Raw genomic sequence first — 18,409 nt, 5'->3', positions numbered from 1 at the left:
TTGCCTCAATATTACATGAAGGAGATTAACCCACGTTGTTCTGATGTACCTGGAGGCCATTCATTTTCGCTGTTTTATAGTATCCCGATATATGACTGAAACAATCAGTGAAAATTCTAGGCCATTATCTCTTCAAGTATTACTTCTGCCCTGTTATCTCCCTTTTCTCCAATTACACATATAATAGACCCTTTTACCTCTTTACCATATCTTGTATGTCTTCTATATTCTTTTCTATATGTTCTATTCATTTGTCCCTCCATGCTTTAGGTTGCTTATTTTCTTCTCACTTATCTTCTAGTTTACCAATTCGTTCTTTAGTCATGTCTAATTTGCTGTTGAATCTATCCATTGAGTTTTCTTTTTTGACTAGTGTACCTTTTAGTTAGAGTTCCTAAATTTTTTTATAGTGTCTAGTTTTCTGACAAAATTCTTAATCCTGTCGTTTATTTTTTTTGAGCTTAGGCAGCATATTTCTTTTGAATTCTCTTTTTCTTATCTGGATTCTCTGAGGATCTGTTTCTACTATTTATTGCTTATTTTGTTAATTTATCAAAAGTGATCAAGTTAATTTATCACTTCATGTGTTTATTTCCTTGTAATTGAGTGTTGTATATTAGCTCTTAAGATTAGTAGAAATAGTTTGAGGCTTAAGATACAATTATCTTTATTCAGAGAAGATTTGCCTTGGCATCTGGTAGGTAGATAAAAATTCTAGCAATCTTAGATCATTTAAATACATTTATTTCATTTTTAGGTAGATTCCACTAGGAGAAAAGAGGATCTAAATGCCAGGCTCACCCCTCACATTCTATTCAACTGCACAGGATAGAATGATGTAAGTGCTTCAGAATGATGTGATTGCTGTGAATCCAAAATCTCTCACATAACGTTGGTCAAACGTATAACTGTCTTAGCCACTCTAGGTTTTCTCCTTATCCTCTAGTTCTTTGCCCTAAAATTCATGACTGCTTTGCTAGCAATTTGAGATCTTCAACAGATTAAAAGAAAAATTGTTTAGCCTCAAATTTTCTGGCTGTTCTTAAGAGTTAATACAAGTTACCTGATATGCTTTTACTGAAATCAGAACCTGTATTTTTGTAACAATAATATCTATAAATGAGGCAGAATTTTATATTATAAATTTATAACACACAGATGTTTAATAACAAGGAAACACTAATAGATTGATATTAAAAACTATTAAAGTAAACACTGACAATGTTTTGGAAAAGGCTATTTCTCCATTTATCTGTATACTTTGAGGTAATGTAGAATAACAATTAAGAAGTTGGGCTCTGGATCATATTTTCTGGATTCAAATCTCACACCTGCAACTCACTAGTTTTTGTGACCTCAAGCATGTAATTTATTTAGACTTCACTTTCTTCATCTGTGAAATGGGGATAATAAATGTTTTTACTTCAAGGTTTTTACTTCAACGTTAATAATAATAAATTAAATTATTTATTTTAATTAAATAATTAATTAAAAGCACTTACAATGATTCCTGCATTTATCCAACATGATAGAGTGTTGAATATTATTATTACATTCTATAATGTATTATTATTATACATCAAAAATTGGTAGATAATTTTGTAATGTATTGTTATCATATTGACTTCTTTCTGTAATTATTATTTAATTAGTAAACAGATCGTGGTTACTGAACAGAGAAAATGATCATTCAATGATAATATCCAATTGAATGGGATGGGAACGTGTAATAGTTTTTGGAATTGTGGCATATTCATATCTCTTATATAATGCCATTCAAATTTGTAAATTACTCTCTAAGCCACGTGATTCAAGTCAGTGTACTTGCCAACTGGGTGGTTTCTATGTCTTCCATATAGCCAAACTAATATGTGATAATCCTGAGGAACTTCTTGTCAATTTACTTGTAAATCTTACTTATTTCTAATAGGGACGGTTTACTTGTGAGATTTATCTTCTATACATAGAATATAATACAATTTACACTAACTTGAATTTTTCACATGTTAAATTGCAGATGATATTATCCTTGCCTGCTAATTTACTTGGGTCTTAGACTAGTAACCTATCTCTGTATTTATTCATTTGTTTGCAGGCCAAACAATACATGGACCCACATACATTTATGAGTTTACTTATTAATTTATCTGTGTAATTAATTTATTTCCTCTTGTTTTTCAGGTGAAACATTTTATACTGATAATGACAGAATACTCTGAACATTGGAAGAAAGGATTAGCCAGTAAGGATACTACAACATCAGTAAATATTAACTATAAACGATCAAATATAAATATATTGACCAGGCGTGGTTGCTCATGACTGTAATCGCAGCACTTTGGGGAGGCCAAGGCAGGCTGATCACTTGAGGCCAGGAGTTTGAGACCAGCCTGGCCAGCATGGGGAAACCCCATCTCTACTAAAAAATACAAAAATTAGCTGGGTGTGGTGGTGCACATCTGTAATCCTAGCTACTCAAGAGGCTGAGGCATGAGAATTACTTGAACCCGGGAGGTGGACGTGGCAGTTAGCCAAGATTGCACCACTGCACTCCAGCCAATGCAACAGAGTGATACTCTGTCTCGAAAAGAAAAGAAAAGAAAAAAGAAGAGAAGAGGAGAGGAGAGGAGAGAAAAGAAAAGAACAAGAACACAAATATATACATACCTTCTCAAAATTCAAATTTTACAGAAGCATGCAATTTAAAAAATGATTTAAGAATATTTTAAGCAGAAGTACTGTATTTTGAAAATAATATTCATTGAACTATAATGTTAGAAAGTTTGGTATATAAACAAGCAAGTTTTGGAACACTTATTTTTATTTTTTTTTATACACATAGTAGATTTTTATTTATTTATTTATTTTTGAAATTTTCTTTTCTTTTTCTTTTTTTTTTTAATTAAGTATTTATTGATCATTCTTGGGTGTTTCTCAGAGAGGGGGATATGGGAGGGTCATAGGATAATAGTGGAGAGAAGGTCAGGAGATAAACACATGAACAAAGGTCTCTGGTTTTCCTAGGCAGAGGTCCCTGCGGCCTTCTGCAGTGTTTGTGTCCCTGGGTACTTGAGATTAGGGAGTGGTGATGACTCTTAAAGAGCATGCTGCCTTTAAGCATCTGTTTAACAAAGCACATCTTGCACTGCCCTTAATCCATTTAACCCTGAGTTGACACAGCACATGTTTCAGAGAGCACAGGGCTGGGGGAAAGGCCATAGATCAACAGCATCCCAAGGCAGAAGAATTTCTCCTAGTCAGAACAAAATGGAGTCTCCTATGCCCACCTCTTTCTACACAGACACAGCAACAATCTGATCTCTCCTTCCTTTCCCCACACTTCCCCCACTTCTCTTCAACAAAACCGCCATCATCCTCATGGCCCGCTCCCGATGGTCGCTGTCTCTTCGGAGCTGTTGGGTACACTTCCCAGACACGGCGGCTGGGCAGAGGTGCTCCTCACCTCCCAGACAGGGCGGCCGGGCAGAGGCGCTCCTCACATCCCAGATGGGGCTGCCGGGCAGCGGCGCTCCTCACTTCCTCCCAGACGGGGTGGCGGCCTGGCAGAGGCGCTCCTCACCTCCCAGACGGGGCGGCCATGCAGAGGCGCTCCTCACTTCCCAGACAGGACGGCCGGGCAGAGGCGCTCCTCACTTCCTCCCAGACGGGGTGGCAGCCAGGCAGAGGCTGTAATCTTAGCACTTTAGGAGGCCAAGGCAGGTGGCTGGGAGGTGAAGGTTGTAGCCAGCCGAGATCACGCCACTGCACTCCAGCCTGAGCAACATTGAGCATTGAGTGAGCGAGACTCCGTCTGCAATCCCAGCACCTCGGGAGGCCGAGGTGGGCAGATCACTCCAGGCCAGGAGCTGGAGACCAGCTGGGTCAACACGGCGAAACCCCGTCTCCACCAAAAAACACAAAAACCAGTCAGGTGTGGCGGCGCGTGCCTGCAATCCCAGGCACTGAGGAGGCCAAGGCAGGAGAATCACAGGAGCCCGAGGCAGGGAGGTTGCAGTGAGCCGAGATCACGGCAGTACAGTCAAGCTTCAGCAACAGAGGGAGACCAAAAAAAGAAGTAGAGGGAGACCGAAGAAAGGGGAGAGGGAGAGGGAGAGGGAGAGGGAGAGGGAGAGGGAGAGGGAGCTGGAACACTTTTAGTATTGAATTTAGTGAAGTAAAAAATGAATGGAATGCTAGCAGGATCAATTCAGTGCTTAATGAGTATTTTTCTATTAATAAAAAAAGGGTACCTCAGAAGTAGAAAAGACTGTATAACATTGACAAATTTCAGTCTACAAAAATTAAAATTGTCTACATGGCAAAAGATACCATAAAACATTAAAATATAGAAAATCATTTGTGAGACAATATTTGCAAGTCATATGGTACAGTAAATGTAATCAACCCTGAAAACAAAAAGCTCTTGTAAGTTAAGAAGACAATACAAGGAAAAACTATTTAGTACAAGATTGAACAAAAGACAAAGCAAGCCACTGACAACAGAAATGCAAATAGAAAATAAATGTACAAAAAATTAATCTGAAAGAACTATATATTGAAAGATCAATGATATTTCATTTCCACCTATTAGATAGTTAAAACTTAGAAGACTGAAAACATTCAGTTATTTAGAGGGTGGAAGAATGGATATTTTCATGCATTGTTCTTAGAAGTTAAATTGCCACAGTTTTTGGAATATAATCCAACAATATCAACTAAAATTAAGAGTATTTGTTCCCTTTGACATAGCAGTATATTTTGGGAAATCTATTTTAAGAACATCAACCATAAATATGTGAGAGTATATATGAAGCAATCTGTGAATCAGCATTGTATTCTATGACAAAACTTGCAAACAAACTAAAATATTTATTAAGTGAGAAATGTTAAAGAAATTATAGTATAGTTAATATTCAATCTAAGGAATACCATGCATCTGGTAATCATATCGATATGCACAAGGTATTAGTAAGAGGAAAATAAAAGCAAGACAAAGACTAATTTGTATAGCCAAAAAAAACCACTCTAATTCTCAGGAATTTCTTTTTTTTCTGTTTGTATTAATACAGGAAAAAGTTAGAAAAAACATGTGCCTAGATATAAATATTGGGTATTTTAAAGGGAAGAAAGAAGGCTGGGAGAAGATAAGATTTGTTATTTTTTACTTTACCATACTTATGTCATTCTGTGTTAAAATTAGCATGTAGTGCTGTTGTAATTTGAAAGTAAGTTCTATTCTGTTCCATTGATCTATATCTCTGTTTTGGTACCAGTACCATGCTGTTTTGGTTACTGTAGCCTTGTAGTATAGTTTGAAGTCAGGTAGTGTGATGCCTCCAGCTTTGTTCCTTTGGCTTAGGATTGACTTGGCGATGTGGGCTCTTCTTTGGTTCCATATGAACTTGAAAATAGTTTTTTCCAATTCTGTGAAGAAAGTCATTGGTAGCTTGATGGGGATGGCATTGAATCTATAAATTACCTTGGGCAGTATGGCCATTTTCACAATATTGATTCTTCCTACCCATGAGCATGGAATGTTCTTCCATTTGTTTGTATCCTCTTTTATTTCCTTGAGCAGTGGTTTATAGTTCTCCTTGAAGAGGTCCTTCACGTCCCTTGTAAGTTGGATTCCTAAGTATTTTATTCTCTTTGAAGCAATTGTGAATGGGAGTTCACTCATGATTTGGCTCTCTGTTTGTCATTATTGGTGTATAAGAATGCTTGTGATTTTTGTACATTGATTTTGTATCCTGAGACTTTGCTGAAGTTGCTTATCAGCTTAAGGAGATTTTGGGCTGAGACAATGGGGTTTTCTAGATATACAATCATGTCGTCTGCAAACAAGGGCAATTTCACTTCCTCTTTTCCTAATTGAATACCCTTTATTTCCTTCTCCTGCCTAATTGCCCTGACCAGACTTCCAACACTATGTTGAATAGGAGTGGTGAGAGAGGGCATCCCTGTCTTGTGCCAGTTTTCAAAGGGAATGCTTCCAGTTTTTGCCCATTCAGTATGATATTGGCTGTGGGTTTGTCATAGATAGCTCTTATTATTTTGAGATACGTCCCATCAATACCTAATTTATTGAGAGTTTTTAGCATGAAGGGTTGTTGAATTTTGTCAAAGGCCTTTTCTGCATCTATTGAGATAATCATGTGGTTTTTGTCTTTGGTTCTGTTTATATGCTGGATTACATTTATTGATTTGTGTATATTGAACCAGCCTTGCATCCCAGGGATGAAGCCCACTTGATCATGGTGGATAAGCTTTTTGATGTGCTGCTGGATTCTGTTTGCCAGTATTTTATTGAGGATTTTTGCATCAATGTTCATCAGGGATATTTGTCTAAAATTATCTTTTTTGGTTGTGTCTCTGCCCGGCTTTGGTATCAGGATGATGCTGGCCTCATGAAATGAGTTAGGGAGGATTCCCTCCTTTTCTATTGATTGGAATAGTTTCAGAAGGAATGGTACCAGTTCCTCCTTTTACCTCTGGTAGAATTTGGCTGTGAACCCATCTGGTCCTGGACTCTTTTTGGTTGGTAAGCTATTGATTATTGCCACAACTTCAGATCCTGTTATTGGTCTATTCAGAGATGCAATTTCTTCCTGGTTTAGTTTTGGGAGAGTGTATGTGTCGAGGAATTTATCCATTTCTTCTAGATTTTCTAGTTTATTTGCATAGAGGTGTTTGTAGTATTCTCTGATGGTAGTTTGTATTTCTGTGGGATCAGTGGTGATATCCCCTTTATCATTTTTTATTGCGTCTATTTGATTCTTCTCTCTTTTTTTCTTTATTAATCTTGCTAGCGGTCTATCAATTTTGCTGATCCTTTCAAAAAACCAGCTCCTGGATTCATTAATTTTTTGAAGGGTTTTTTGTGTGTCTGTTTCCTTCAGTTCTGCTCTGATTTTAGTTATTTCTTGCCTTCTGCTAGCTTTTGAATGTGTTTGCTCTTGCTTTTCTAGTTCTTTTAATTGTGATGTTAGGGTGTCAATTTTGGATCTTTCCTGCTTTCTCTTGTGGGCATTTAGTGCTATAAATTTCCCTCTACACACTGCTTTGAATGTGTCCCAGAGATTCCGGTACATTGTGTCTTTGTTCTCATTGGTTTCAAAATAAATGTTAGACCTAAAACCATAAAAACCCTAGAAGAAAACCTAGGCATTACCATTCAGGACATAGGCATGGGCAAGGACTTCATGTCTAAAACACCAAAAACAATGGCAACAAAAGCCAAAATTGACAAATGGGATCTAATTAAACTCAAGAGCTTCTGCACAGCAAAAGAAACTACCATCAGAGTGAACAGGCAACCTACAAAATAGGAGAAAATTTTCACAACCTACTCATCTCACAAAGGGCTAATATCCAGAATCTACAATGAACTCCAACAAATTTACAAGAAAAAAACAAACAACCCCATCAAAAAGTGGGCGAAGGAAATGAACAGACACTTCTCAAAAGAAGACATTTATGCAGCCAAAAAACACATGAAAAAATGCTCACCATCACTGGCCATCAGAGAAATGCAAATCAAAACCACAATGAGATACCATCTCACACCAGTTAGAATGGCAATCATTCAAAAGTCAGGAAACAACAGGTGCTGGAGAGGATGTGGAGAAATAGGAACACTTTTACACTGTTGGTGGGACTGTAAACTAGTTCAACCCTTGTGGAAGTCAGTGTGGCGATTCCTCAGGGATCTAGAACTAGAAATACCATTTGACCCAGCCATCCCATTACTGGGTATATACCCAAAGGACTATAAATCATGCTGCTATAAAGACACATGCACACGTATGTTTATTGCGGCACTATTCACAATAGCAAAGACTTGGAACCAACCCAAATGTCCAACAATGATAGACTGGATTAAGAAAATGTGGCACATATACACCATGGAATACTATGCAGCCATAAAAAATGATGAGTTCATGTCCTTTGTAGGGACATGGATGAAATTAGAAATCATCATTCTCAGTAAACTATCGCAAGGACAAAAAACCAAACACCGCATGTTCTCACTCATAGGTGGGAATTGAACAATGAGAACACATGGACACAGGAAGAGGAACATCACACTGTGGGGACTGTTGTGGGGTGGGGGGACGGGGGGAGGGATAGCATTAGGAGATATACCTAATGCTAAATGGCGGGTTAATGGGTGCAGCACACCAGCATGGCACATGTATACATATGTAACTAACCTGCACATTGTGCACATGTACCCTAAAAGTTAAAGTATAACAATAATAATAATAAAAGAAAGTAAGTTCTAATAGAGCATAAAAAATAAACACAACAAATGTGAAAGCAAAAATTTCCTACTAATAAAAGATTTTGTAATGGTAGTTTTCTCTTATATGGATAAGATTATTCAAATTGTCAGCTATATTTGTTAATTAATTATAGTTGACATTCATTATTATGTAATATAATTCAAATTATTTTTCTAAAAAACAAGCACTTATATTTTTATCATGCATCAAAAAGAATTATCATTTTATTTCTGGCTTTTGAAGGCTTGCAAATATATCAGACTAATCTTAATCCTGTTCCTTAGAATCTTCAGTAAAAACATCATTTTATTAACCTTTCCTTGAAAATTTATTAGAATCCTCTCAAATCACTCCATCTGATTTGGTTGTACAACTTTTATTTTTATTGTACCACTCTTTTATGTTTAAAGATAAAATATTAATCTCTAAACTTATACTGTAAGTACTATGAGAATAGCTGGGCAGAGAGAAATCAAGAAATATTGAGTGAATTATTAGGATACCTAACTACAAGGGTACAGATCAGTTTTTCTTCTTAAATGTATAATAGATGACTAGAGGTGTAAAATAAATAATCGTTCCAAAGAATAGAGGATGTGGTAAGGTAAAATAACATTAAACAAGTTGCATGTTCTGTGGATACAGTATCACTTCTCTCATACTGTTTCAGAAGCTGAATTTGTTGATTTACTTTTGGGATGTGTGGCACGAAATTTCTGAGAAGTTAATTCCCAAATTTAATTACTTTTTCTCAATTCCAATTTATTTAATATTGTTGGCAAACTTGGATGATTTTATATTCCCATGTCTGGTGTGTTAGTTATCTATGGCTCCTGTAACAAATTCTCCCACTTGGTAGCTTAACACAACATAATTTGATCATTTTACAGTTCTAGAGGTCAGAAGTCCAAAACAGTTTCACTGGGCTAAAGTCAAAAGGTTGGCAGGGCTATATTCTTTTCTGGAGGTTCTAGGAGAGAATGTATTTTCTTTCCTTTTCCAGATTCTAAAGGCTGCCCATGCTCCTTGGCTCTCGGCTTCCTTCCATCTTTAAAGCCAGCAATGCCCATTCAAGTCTGTTTCACATTGTATCATTCCGACATTGAGTTTTGCCTTAATTTTCCACATTTGCGGACCCTTGTGGTTAATTGGGCCTATTTAGGTAATCCAGGAAAATCTTCATATTTTAAAGTCAGCTAATTATCTGACTGGCAACCTTAATTCCATGTGTACACCTGATTCCCCTATGCCAAATAATCTGACATATTCATAGGTTCTAGGATTAAGCTGCAGAATCTGTTTGGGGTCATTACTCTGTCTACCACATTGTTTTGTTGTATAACAATGCAATAGGTTAGGAAGAATCAGAAATAATAAATCTTTTAAGAAAAATTTTATATATTACTGTTTTTAATTTCACCTTCAAGGAAGAAAAATGTGTAGGTATACTTTGAGATAGAGTATTTTAAAATTTTTTCTTTGAAATTTGGATATCCCAAAATTCACGTAGTCCCAAACTCTGGAGTTATTCATTTTACTAATTATTCCTGAATTACTGCACCTTCTAAAATAATTTGTATTGTAAAAATAGATCCATTTCTTTTACTGTTTATACTTTAAAAGTAGATATGTTCGTCATTTAAATGAAATAATTATTTAATTCAAAATTAACAATTACTTTTGCTGAAGTACATTTTGCTGGCAAAAAAAATTGTTACAGACTCATGTCTCTGAGACCAGTGTATTGTTTATCTTCTCTTCTGATCACTGGTTACTTTTGCAGCAAGATTATTGAGTTAGCTAAGGCATGGCTCCTTAGGCAACAACACAAGCATGATTTAGAGGTCATCATTTCTAAAAACGACTGTGTACGTGCAAAGAAGGAAATGTCAAGTCCCCCAAATTTTTCTCTTGCAAGAAATAAATAGATAAAAACCTTCATTCCATTCTATTTATTTAATTTAGTAATGAAAATATTGTGCTTATATACCACTTACACTCTCCTGAGTTCTTAGAAATCTTGTTTATGCTAACTTTGGGGACAAAAGAAGAACAATGGGAAGTGTACACGAAACTAGTCGATATTAAATGCATTATTGCTATTCTTAAATTAATGCATCTTTGTTTCACTTTCCTAATTTGCAAAATAGAGAGAGAATGGTGTTTGCTTCAAGTTACTTTCTAGCTCCAAACTTTAATAATTTAAAAACCTCTTTTCTTGAAGACTAAATTCTACTTGACATCAAGAAATTGACAGTTATAGTTATCTAGATAGTTCTTCTCACTATTAACTATATCATATTTAATAATTATCAATGAGAGTAACCACCATTTTCTCAAAAATGAGCTTTACAAGCTATTCTTTGCTAACTAAGAAAATTATAAGTACACAGGATACCACTAAACACCTGTCTTGAGGGATGATCTTCTTGCAATTTCATGGAAAGCAACAAGCTTTTGCACTGGAGCTTTTCTTTGCACTGGCACTTTTCAAATGTGGGGTCATGGGGGAGGAATCTCTGCTCCATCAGTTTTCTTGGCACATCAAGAAAAGTGTTTCTCTCTTACCATTTGTTGCTTCCTGGGCCTTTGGACCACAGAGCTCCATGTCCGCTGACATACATGTCATTTTCCCCCAAGATTTCAAATGCTATTCTTTCTGTAGGTCTTAGAAATTCATTTTGCTTTCTTTCCTCTGTAAAATTGCCATGACTCACTGTGTACCTAGAGAATCCCTCCTTCACAACTCTGTCTAATAAGTGGAATGCAGTCATTCTTCAGAGTAATCATTTATTTATTCACTCATTTATTTTCCTGTTCAACTTACAACTTACCTCTTTAAATTCTTTTGAGTGACTTGCTCTCTCACTATGCTCTAGTTAAACTGACTTCTGTTCGATACTTCAGACATGCCAAGATTTTTTTCCCCTTGAAATGATCGCATGCACTGTCCCATCAGTCTGGACTGCTCTTCTCTTCTGCCTTCCGCTGTTCAAGTCTGGCTCCTTCTCATCTTAAATGCTGCATTCTCAGAGGGGGCTTCTTTAAGCATCTTATGCAGAACAGTTTATCGCTTCGCCTGCCACAAGTTAGGCTTTCTGTATATTTTTAACTTTCTGGTAGAATCCTATCAGTTCATGAGCAGAAGACCTACCAAGTTGGTATTGAATACTTAAGCACTCATTCAAGGAAACAGGGTCAGTCTGTCTGGTTTACTCCCAAGCCTCTGAAGTCATCCCATGAACAATGTTCCAAGAAGTCATCATCTGTTCCCTTAAAGCCCTGGCAGGGGTCTTCATGATTGTACATAGTTTGGTCTTTTCTCTCTTTCTCTCTTCCGTGACTTTGACCTCTCTATCCTTCTTTTCCAAAATTAACTTCATTAGCTTCAGGAGAATGGTACATGTCTTAATCAGCTTGTGCTTCCATAACAAAATACTACAGACAGGGTGGCTTAAACAACAGACATTTATTTCTCATAGTTCTGTAGGCTAGAAAGTCCAAGATCAAGGTGCTGGCAGATTTGGTCCTTGTATAGGGCCCTCTTCCTGGCTTGCAGATGGCTGCCTTCTTAGTATGTCCTCATGCAATTAAAACAGGAAACTTTGGTGTCTCTTTCTCTTCTTATGAGGATACTAATATCACAGGGCTCCATCCTCATGACCTCATCTAATTCTGATTACCTCCCAAAGGCCTCATCTTCTAATGCCATTACATTGGGCATTAAGACTTCAACATATAAATTTTGGGGAGACACAAACTGTATTAGTCCATTTCGTGCTGCTAGAACAGAATGCCACAGACTGGATAATTTATAATGAATAGAAATGTGTTGGCTCACAGTTTCAAATGTTGAGAAGTCCCAGATCAAGGGGCTGGCACCTGGAAAAGGCCTTCTTGCTGCATCATCTCATGGTAGATGGTGAGAAGGTAAGAAAGGATGAGAGAGAACAAGAGAGACAGAGAAAGAGACAGAGAGAAGGGGACCGAACTCCCCTTTTTATAACATATCCACTCTTGCAATAACAATATGAATTCATTCATGAGGACACAACCGTTATGGCCTAATTACCTCCCAGTAGGTCTCACCTCATTGTTGCATTGGGGATTAAGTTTCCAACACACTTTTGGAAGATATATTCAAACCACGGCACAGACATTTAGTTTATAACAGTAGGCTTCCTTTGTTATTCCTGCAGCTTGTGCCTGCCTTCAAAGATGTTAACTATGGCCACAACAACAACTTTTGCCAATTGAACCTGGTTACCATTTCTGCTATCTTTAATCGCTTTTTGGACATTGTTTTAGAGCAAAGTTTATAACCATGACATATATGTGGAGAATTTATTTTCCTTTCCTTCTGATATATCTTTAAACATTTTATTCCTACAGCTCTCTCATGATATTTCTTATATCTTTTCATGTAAAGGCATTTTTTGGCACATCGCAGTCCCCAGGACAGAGAGGAAAAGGTGTTTTCTTTTTCATATCAGCTATCAGTCTTCTAAGCATCTCAATGACCTATTCTAATCTAGGCTGAAAAGTGTCTCCGTGGGACAGGTCCAGAATTCCCTGTATTTTTGTGCCTTCTGAGTTTCCCCAAGTAGCTGGATAGCATACATTGTTCTGCGCATTCTATTAGATGAGCCTGCTTCTTTTATGGCATGCACAAACACTTTAGGGAGGGATGTCAAAATGTAAGACTTCGGCCACTTTTGTACATTTTTTTCTCCTTATTTCTATAGGTAGAGGCTCAATTTTTTAAAGAAAAATCAGTATCTGAGTTTGCGTTTAAATGTCACTTTCTAGACATCCCTCTTTCACAAGAGCTCCCTGGAAACTGCAGAGGAATCACCATCTTCAGCAAGCTTTATCAAGAATGCATTCATGAGATTCCCACTTTAAACATCCAGCCAAGCACTTTTATGTCTGTCACAGGGGGTTTAAAGGAGAGGCTGGAGAGTTCTCATTTTCAGCACCATCTCGGCTGTCGGTATTTCCCAAACCTGCACTGATGTCTAAGAATCCACATCAAAACTTTTGCATTTGTCTTCAAAGAATGTCACAACTATTATTCTAAAATGCTCATTGCATCTATTTCTATGGATGGTAATGATGACTCTGTACGGACTAAGATAGGATTAATAACAATGCAGAGTTGAACTCAATTATCAAGCTCTGCATATTTAATTGTCTTATTGAGAAAATCTGAAATTGGAGGGGCATAAAACCATGAAACTCTTTTACTTTTTTTCTCCTTGTCACCCTTTAATGAGAGTTATGGGAGACTTAAAACTTTCTTGTCACTTTTGTATTGAAAAAAGTCCAGTCTGGCCTAGATTAGTTTAGAATTTCAGTTTCATTTTTCATCTAAAATTCTTTTTTTTTTTTTTAAGATGGAGTCTTGCTCTGTCACCTGGGCCGCAGTGCAGTGGTGCAATCATGGCTCACTGCAGCCTCAACCTCCTGGGCTCAAGCAATCTTCCTGCTTCAGCCTCCCAAGTAGCTGGAACTACAGGCATTTGCCACCATAACCAGCTAATTTGTTTTTTTGTAGAGATGGTTCTTGCTATATTCCCCATGCAAGATTCCCCAGGTCTCAAACTGCTGGTCTTAAGCAATTTTCCCACCTCAGCCTCCCAAAGTGCTGGAACTACAGGCATGAGCCACCATACCTAGCCTCTTGTCTAAAACTCTTATCCTTCCCTCACTGATCAGCCTTGAATTGTTTGTGGAGGTAAAGATGTTCCTAGATTTATCAACATAACAAAACAAAAACGAAAATAAAAATTGCCGAGTTAAATTTGAATTTCAGATAAACAACTTTTTTTTAGTATAAGTATACTCCAAATAGTGCCTGTAGCATACTTTAAATTTTTTTGTTTGTGTATCTGAAATTCAAATTTAATGGGTCATCTTGTATTTCCTTTGGTAACCTATTCTATTATTATAGCCTCTGGATCCTCTGGGGTCTTTGGTGGGTGGTAGTGAAAAGAAATGAGTATCTTTTGTGTAACCAAGCACAAGAGTATAAGCAATTCCTTCTTGATTGTTTCTCAGGGTTCTGCTGTGTTGCCCTGAGTCACCGATTTGCTACAAATATTTGAGCCTCAGGCTTCTGTTGGCCTGGAAACTTAAATACTTGATGAATCAGAGGAAACTTCAGGATAACTGGGACCAGGATTTCTGGGACAGTCTCTTTTCTTACGTGAAAACCTTCAGAGATGTTCCTTAAAATAATATTGGCCAATATTGTTAAGAAAACAACACATTTGAATGTTAATATTAATTTTATTTTTAATCATGTGACGAATAATTAAATCTTGAAATCACTTTTGGACTACTGACAATTTTATTATCAAAACACTTGAATGAGCTGATGATGCTTGTAATTTTAAATGAAGCCAGCACCTGAAGGCCTCAGATAAAATCTGTATTTCTTCACTCTGTCCAATGATGGGTAGTATACCAAAGTCACAAAGACATTTTTCTGCGTCCAGAAATAAAACATTCTTCATCACATTGATTTCTGGTGCTGCTTATTTTGCACTTTTGAACTTGTAATTTAAATAGTTATCACATGTACAGATATATACAGAGGTATGCTATATATATAAAATGCATATAAAGTATTCCTATTTTCTGAGGCATTTTAACAAACACAAACAAAGACAAAGACAATATCATCTCTCTACCAACAGTGAATGGGCTTTCCCTGTAACTGGACATACTGGTGTTCAGATATTTAAAATAGGGATTAATGTTAGATTGTTAATACTTCAGCTGGGATTTGAAATACAGATGCATATGAGATGGATTCTTTATGACCTACCTACCAGGTTGAGCTCAGCTGGTTTTTTTGTTATTGTTGTTGTTGCCATGGGAAGGGTACAAAAGACAATGGTAGGATGAAATCAGGGAGATGAAGCTTAGGCCATGTAATAATAACTAAGTACCTATGATATAGAGTTGTTTCAACTAAATAAGTTTGAATGTATTAAAACACTTTGGAGAATGTTAACTATTATAGCCAAACATAATTATTTCATGTTTTACAATTCTGTTTCTCTCTATTTTAATATAAATATTGACCTAATAATCTGTGCATGGCAGGAATTCTTATTTGAAAAATTTGCAAAATTTAAGGGGACTTTCTAAAAAGTTCTTGGAAGCCTTATGGTTCTAATTATGCCCACTGAATAGAATGCAGTTTTCTAAAAATTTTCTTTGGAGCAATGCAGATTTTAGTGAATAATATGTTTTAGTGAAAAGTTTGAAGACTTTTTTATTGAGAAACAATATTACAAAGGTAAATAAAGACATATTCCTGGGCACCCTTAAATAAATATAGTGGAATAAAGTACAAGATAAAAATCTACTTAAACATGTAATTAGCTTGGCTAATCTTTCTTCTCCCTATTCTTTCTTCTCCCTATTCTTTCCTTCCTAATTGTTATAATATTGACAATGTTATTTTTTCATAAATTTCTATTAAAGCTTTTTTTCCCATATCATAGAGATAATGGTCACAGATGTTAGTAGTTCCTGATTCCTTATCTCTCCAAACTTTACCTTGATATTGTGAATAAATTTCACAGAATTAATTTCAGAATAAAAAAGAAAAAAATCATAATTTCTGGTCATGTTTATGCCTGTTTGTGGTTTGTAACCCCATAAGTTGTCAAACTTTGTGTTCAGTTTACAGATTTTGAATACAAATAAAAAATTACACATACTGTATGATTTTTAGTTCTGTGACTTATAATTGATGCACATTCAAGTGTTGGTGGATATATATAAGTATGTAATAAGTAAATATATATGTGTGTGTATAAGTGCATTTTAAAAACATAGAACCATAAGACTAGATTTCTATTTTACTCATGATGTCATATCTCAGTGGTTACAGTAAGATGTAGTTTATAGACAAGGTATTTTATATATAAGATTATTTGAATTGTGAAGAAATAATCCCTTTGTTGAAAAAAATTGGGGTCTCACACCTGTGAATACTTTGTAAACCATAAAAAACATAACATCCAAAGTTGGTCTGACAGTTGAAGATCAAGGGCACATATCAAACTAAAAAACAGACATAACATCTGATTTTTCATTCTAGCAAGACATAGCTCATATTTCAGTTTATGTCTTTTCTAATTGATTCAGCAGGCCTGACATTGAACTGCACATAATATAACCAGTTTGATGAGGTGCAACCCATCCTAAGGTTACCAGGTAACTTAAAAAAAATTACACATATGTTCCTAAGTCTAGGGCTTCAAAATTGGACACAGTTACTTGCAAATATATTTGAAAATAAAGTTGTCAATTTCTGTGCAATTTTAAGAGTTACTCTGCTGAAAAGGATGTTCTTTGGAATAAACAGCATACTAGAGACAGAATCAAAGTATGTTCATATTAGGAAATATTGTATCATCATAGTACAGAAGTGATTTTTGCATTTCATTAATGAAACAAAAATTTGTTTATTTAAAATAGGGAGGTGAGCTAGATAATTGTGTCATTTCCTTTCTAGCTTTAAAAGTCTGTAAGTAAATAATAAAGGTCAATATCATAAAACAAAAACGGTAAAGCCAAATGGAGATTTTCTTCTTATCTCTACTACTTGGATCTTTGCTCTGCCTTTTCCTTTCAAATGATGTTTTCCTTAATATATCCTAACAGGAATAATCAAGCTTTTGTGAAGCAAAGAACTGAGTGATGAGATAAATAAGGACAAATCCAGAAAGGTAGCTGATGTATTTATAGTCATACCATCTTTGTTCATTTTACTTTGAAAATGGATTTATTTGTATGTTGCTAGCAAATTTCTTAGCAAGGCAACCTCTGAATCTACTTTAAAGTTGTTGGAAGGGAGGAGCATACAATAATCTGATTTCCGTTCTCTCTGATATTTTCCTTTCCATTACAAAAAGCCATTTGAAAAAAAAAGTTTAGAAGCTGTTACTTTTGACAGCCACTGCAGAAAGTAGCTACCATTTCTGTACCTCACACAGCTGTCAGGCATGAGAACCCAGGAGCATCTACTTGAAAAATCCCTAGTGTTATCTAAAATGAATTATTTCTAATAAGTCATTATTTGCCTCTGGCATCCTGGTCTTCAGTGTTGAATGTCTCTCCTGTCTGAATATGTTTTCTACAACGATTGATAATCAGAGCTGATGTGGACAGAGATCACTGTAAAGAAATATACTCTTCAGAAAAACTGTGCCAATGTTCATGCTTGGAAAATGGGTGTGATTTACTAAGATGATATATTTGTGTTTGCTTTTTGATATGTCCCCTAGTTCTCTTTGCATTTATAAGTTGAGAGTAGAAAAATAGAGGTTCAGAAGCAAAGGAGAGAGGGAGAAGCTGGCAAGAATATTTACATCCTAATAATGTAACAAGCTACCGTAAAATACCACCATCCTTACCTCTCCCTCTCTGAAAATATATTTAATTTTTATAATTACTTTAATGAATTAGTTAATTTTTTTAAAAGCACCCAATTGAAAATTTATGTGCAATATTTGTATTTTACCAGTTTTTCTCTGAAAGCTTTCTTAATAGAGAAATTATTTTCCTATAATCATTAAGACAATATTCATTACAGAAACGTTCTAAGTAGAATAAATTATAAAACTGCTCAGAGTAGCACAGCTTATAATATAATTCCATCAGCAGTGTAGCACTATAGTATGGATTTTCAATAGTGAAGTATGAATGCCATAGATATTTAATATAGAATATGATGACTAATTATTTTTATTAATAATTTCTAATCATTAAAAAATTAAATGAAATATTTAGAAATTTTTGGTAGAATTTAGAAACAAGTCAGGATTGTGTGAATCCATCCATTTTGCAGATGAGAAAATTGAGACCTAGATAAGATAAATCATTTGTTTATTGTTCCATTAATACCTGGTACAGAATAGACATGCAGAACCATTCTTAATCTATCAGACTCACTCCCAAGTGTTAAGAATGCTTTTAGAATACAAGACTGTCATACTTAATTTATCAGACTCACTCCCAAGTCTAAGAATGCTTTTAGAATACAAGACTGTCATATTAATATGTATCATGTGTAAATCTCATATCAGAAAAATTTTACATAA

The 18,409-nt window shown here is 35.6% G+C and overlaps 1 long non-coding RNA gene across 6 annotated transcripts in view; it reads left to right on the top strand.

Moving 5' to 3' along the window:
• The window catches only part of LOC129035675 (uncharacterized), a 47,187-nt gene extending 31,172 nt beyond the window's left edge, over nucleotides 1–16,015 (top strand). For 2 of the 6 annotated variants that reach the window (XR_008502276.1, XR_008502274.1), the window contains exons 6-8: nucleotides 758–838; nucleotides 2,182–2,262; nucleotides 14,346–16,015. This is a non-coding gene — a long non-coding RNA (uncharacterized LOC129035675). Of the gene's footprint in view, nucleotides 1–757; nucleotides 839–2,181; nucleotides 2,912–14,345 lie in introns of those variants that run through there. The other 4 variants (XR_008502271.2, XR_008502270.2, XR_008502273.2 and 1 more) reach the window with 2 other exon arrangements.
• Nucleotides 16,016–18,409: the final 2,394 nt, after the last annotated feature.

Source organism: Pongo pygmaeus, chromosome 3 (assembly GCF_028885625.2).
Source record: "Pongo pygmaeus isolate AG05252 chromosome 3, NHGRI_mPonPyg2-v2.0_pri, whole genome shotgun sequence".
NCBI classification, from domain to species: domain Eukaryota; kingdom Metazoa; phylum Chordata; class Mammalia; order Primates; family Hominidae; genus Pongo; species Pongo pygmaeus.
This window is presented reverse-complemented; position numbering and strand designations above follow the sequence as displayed.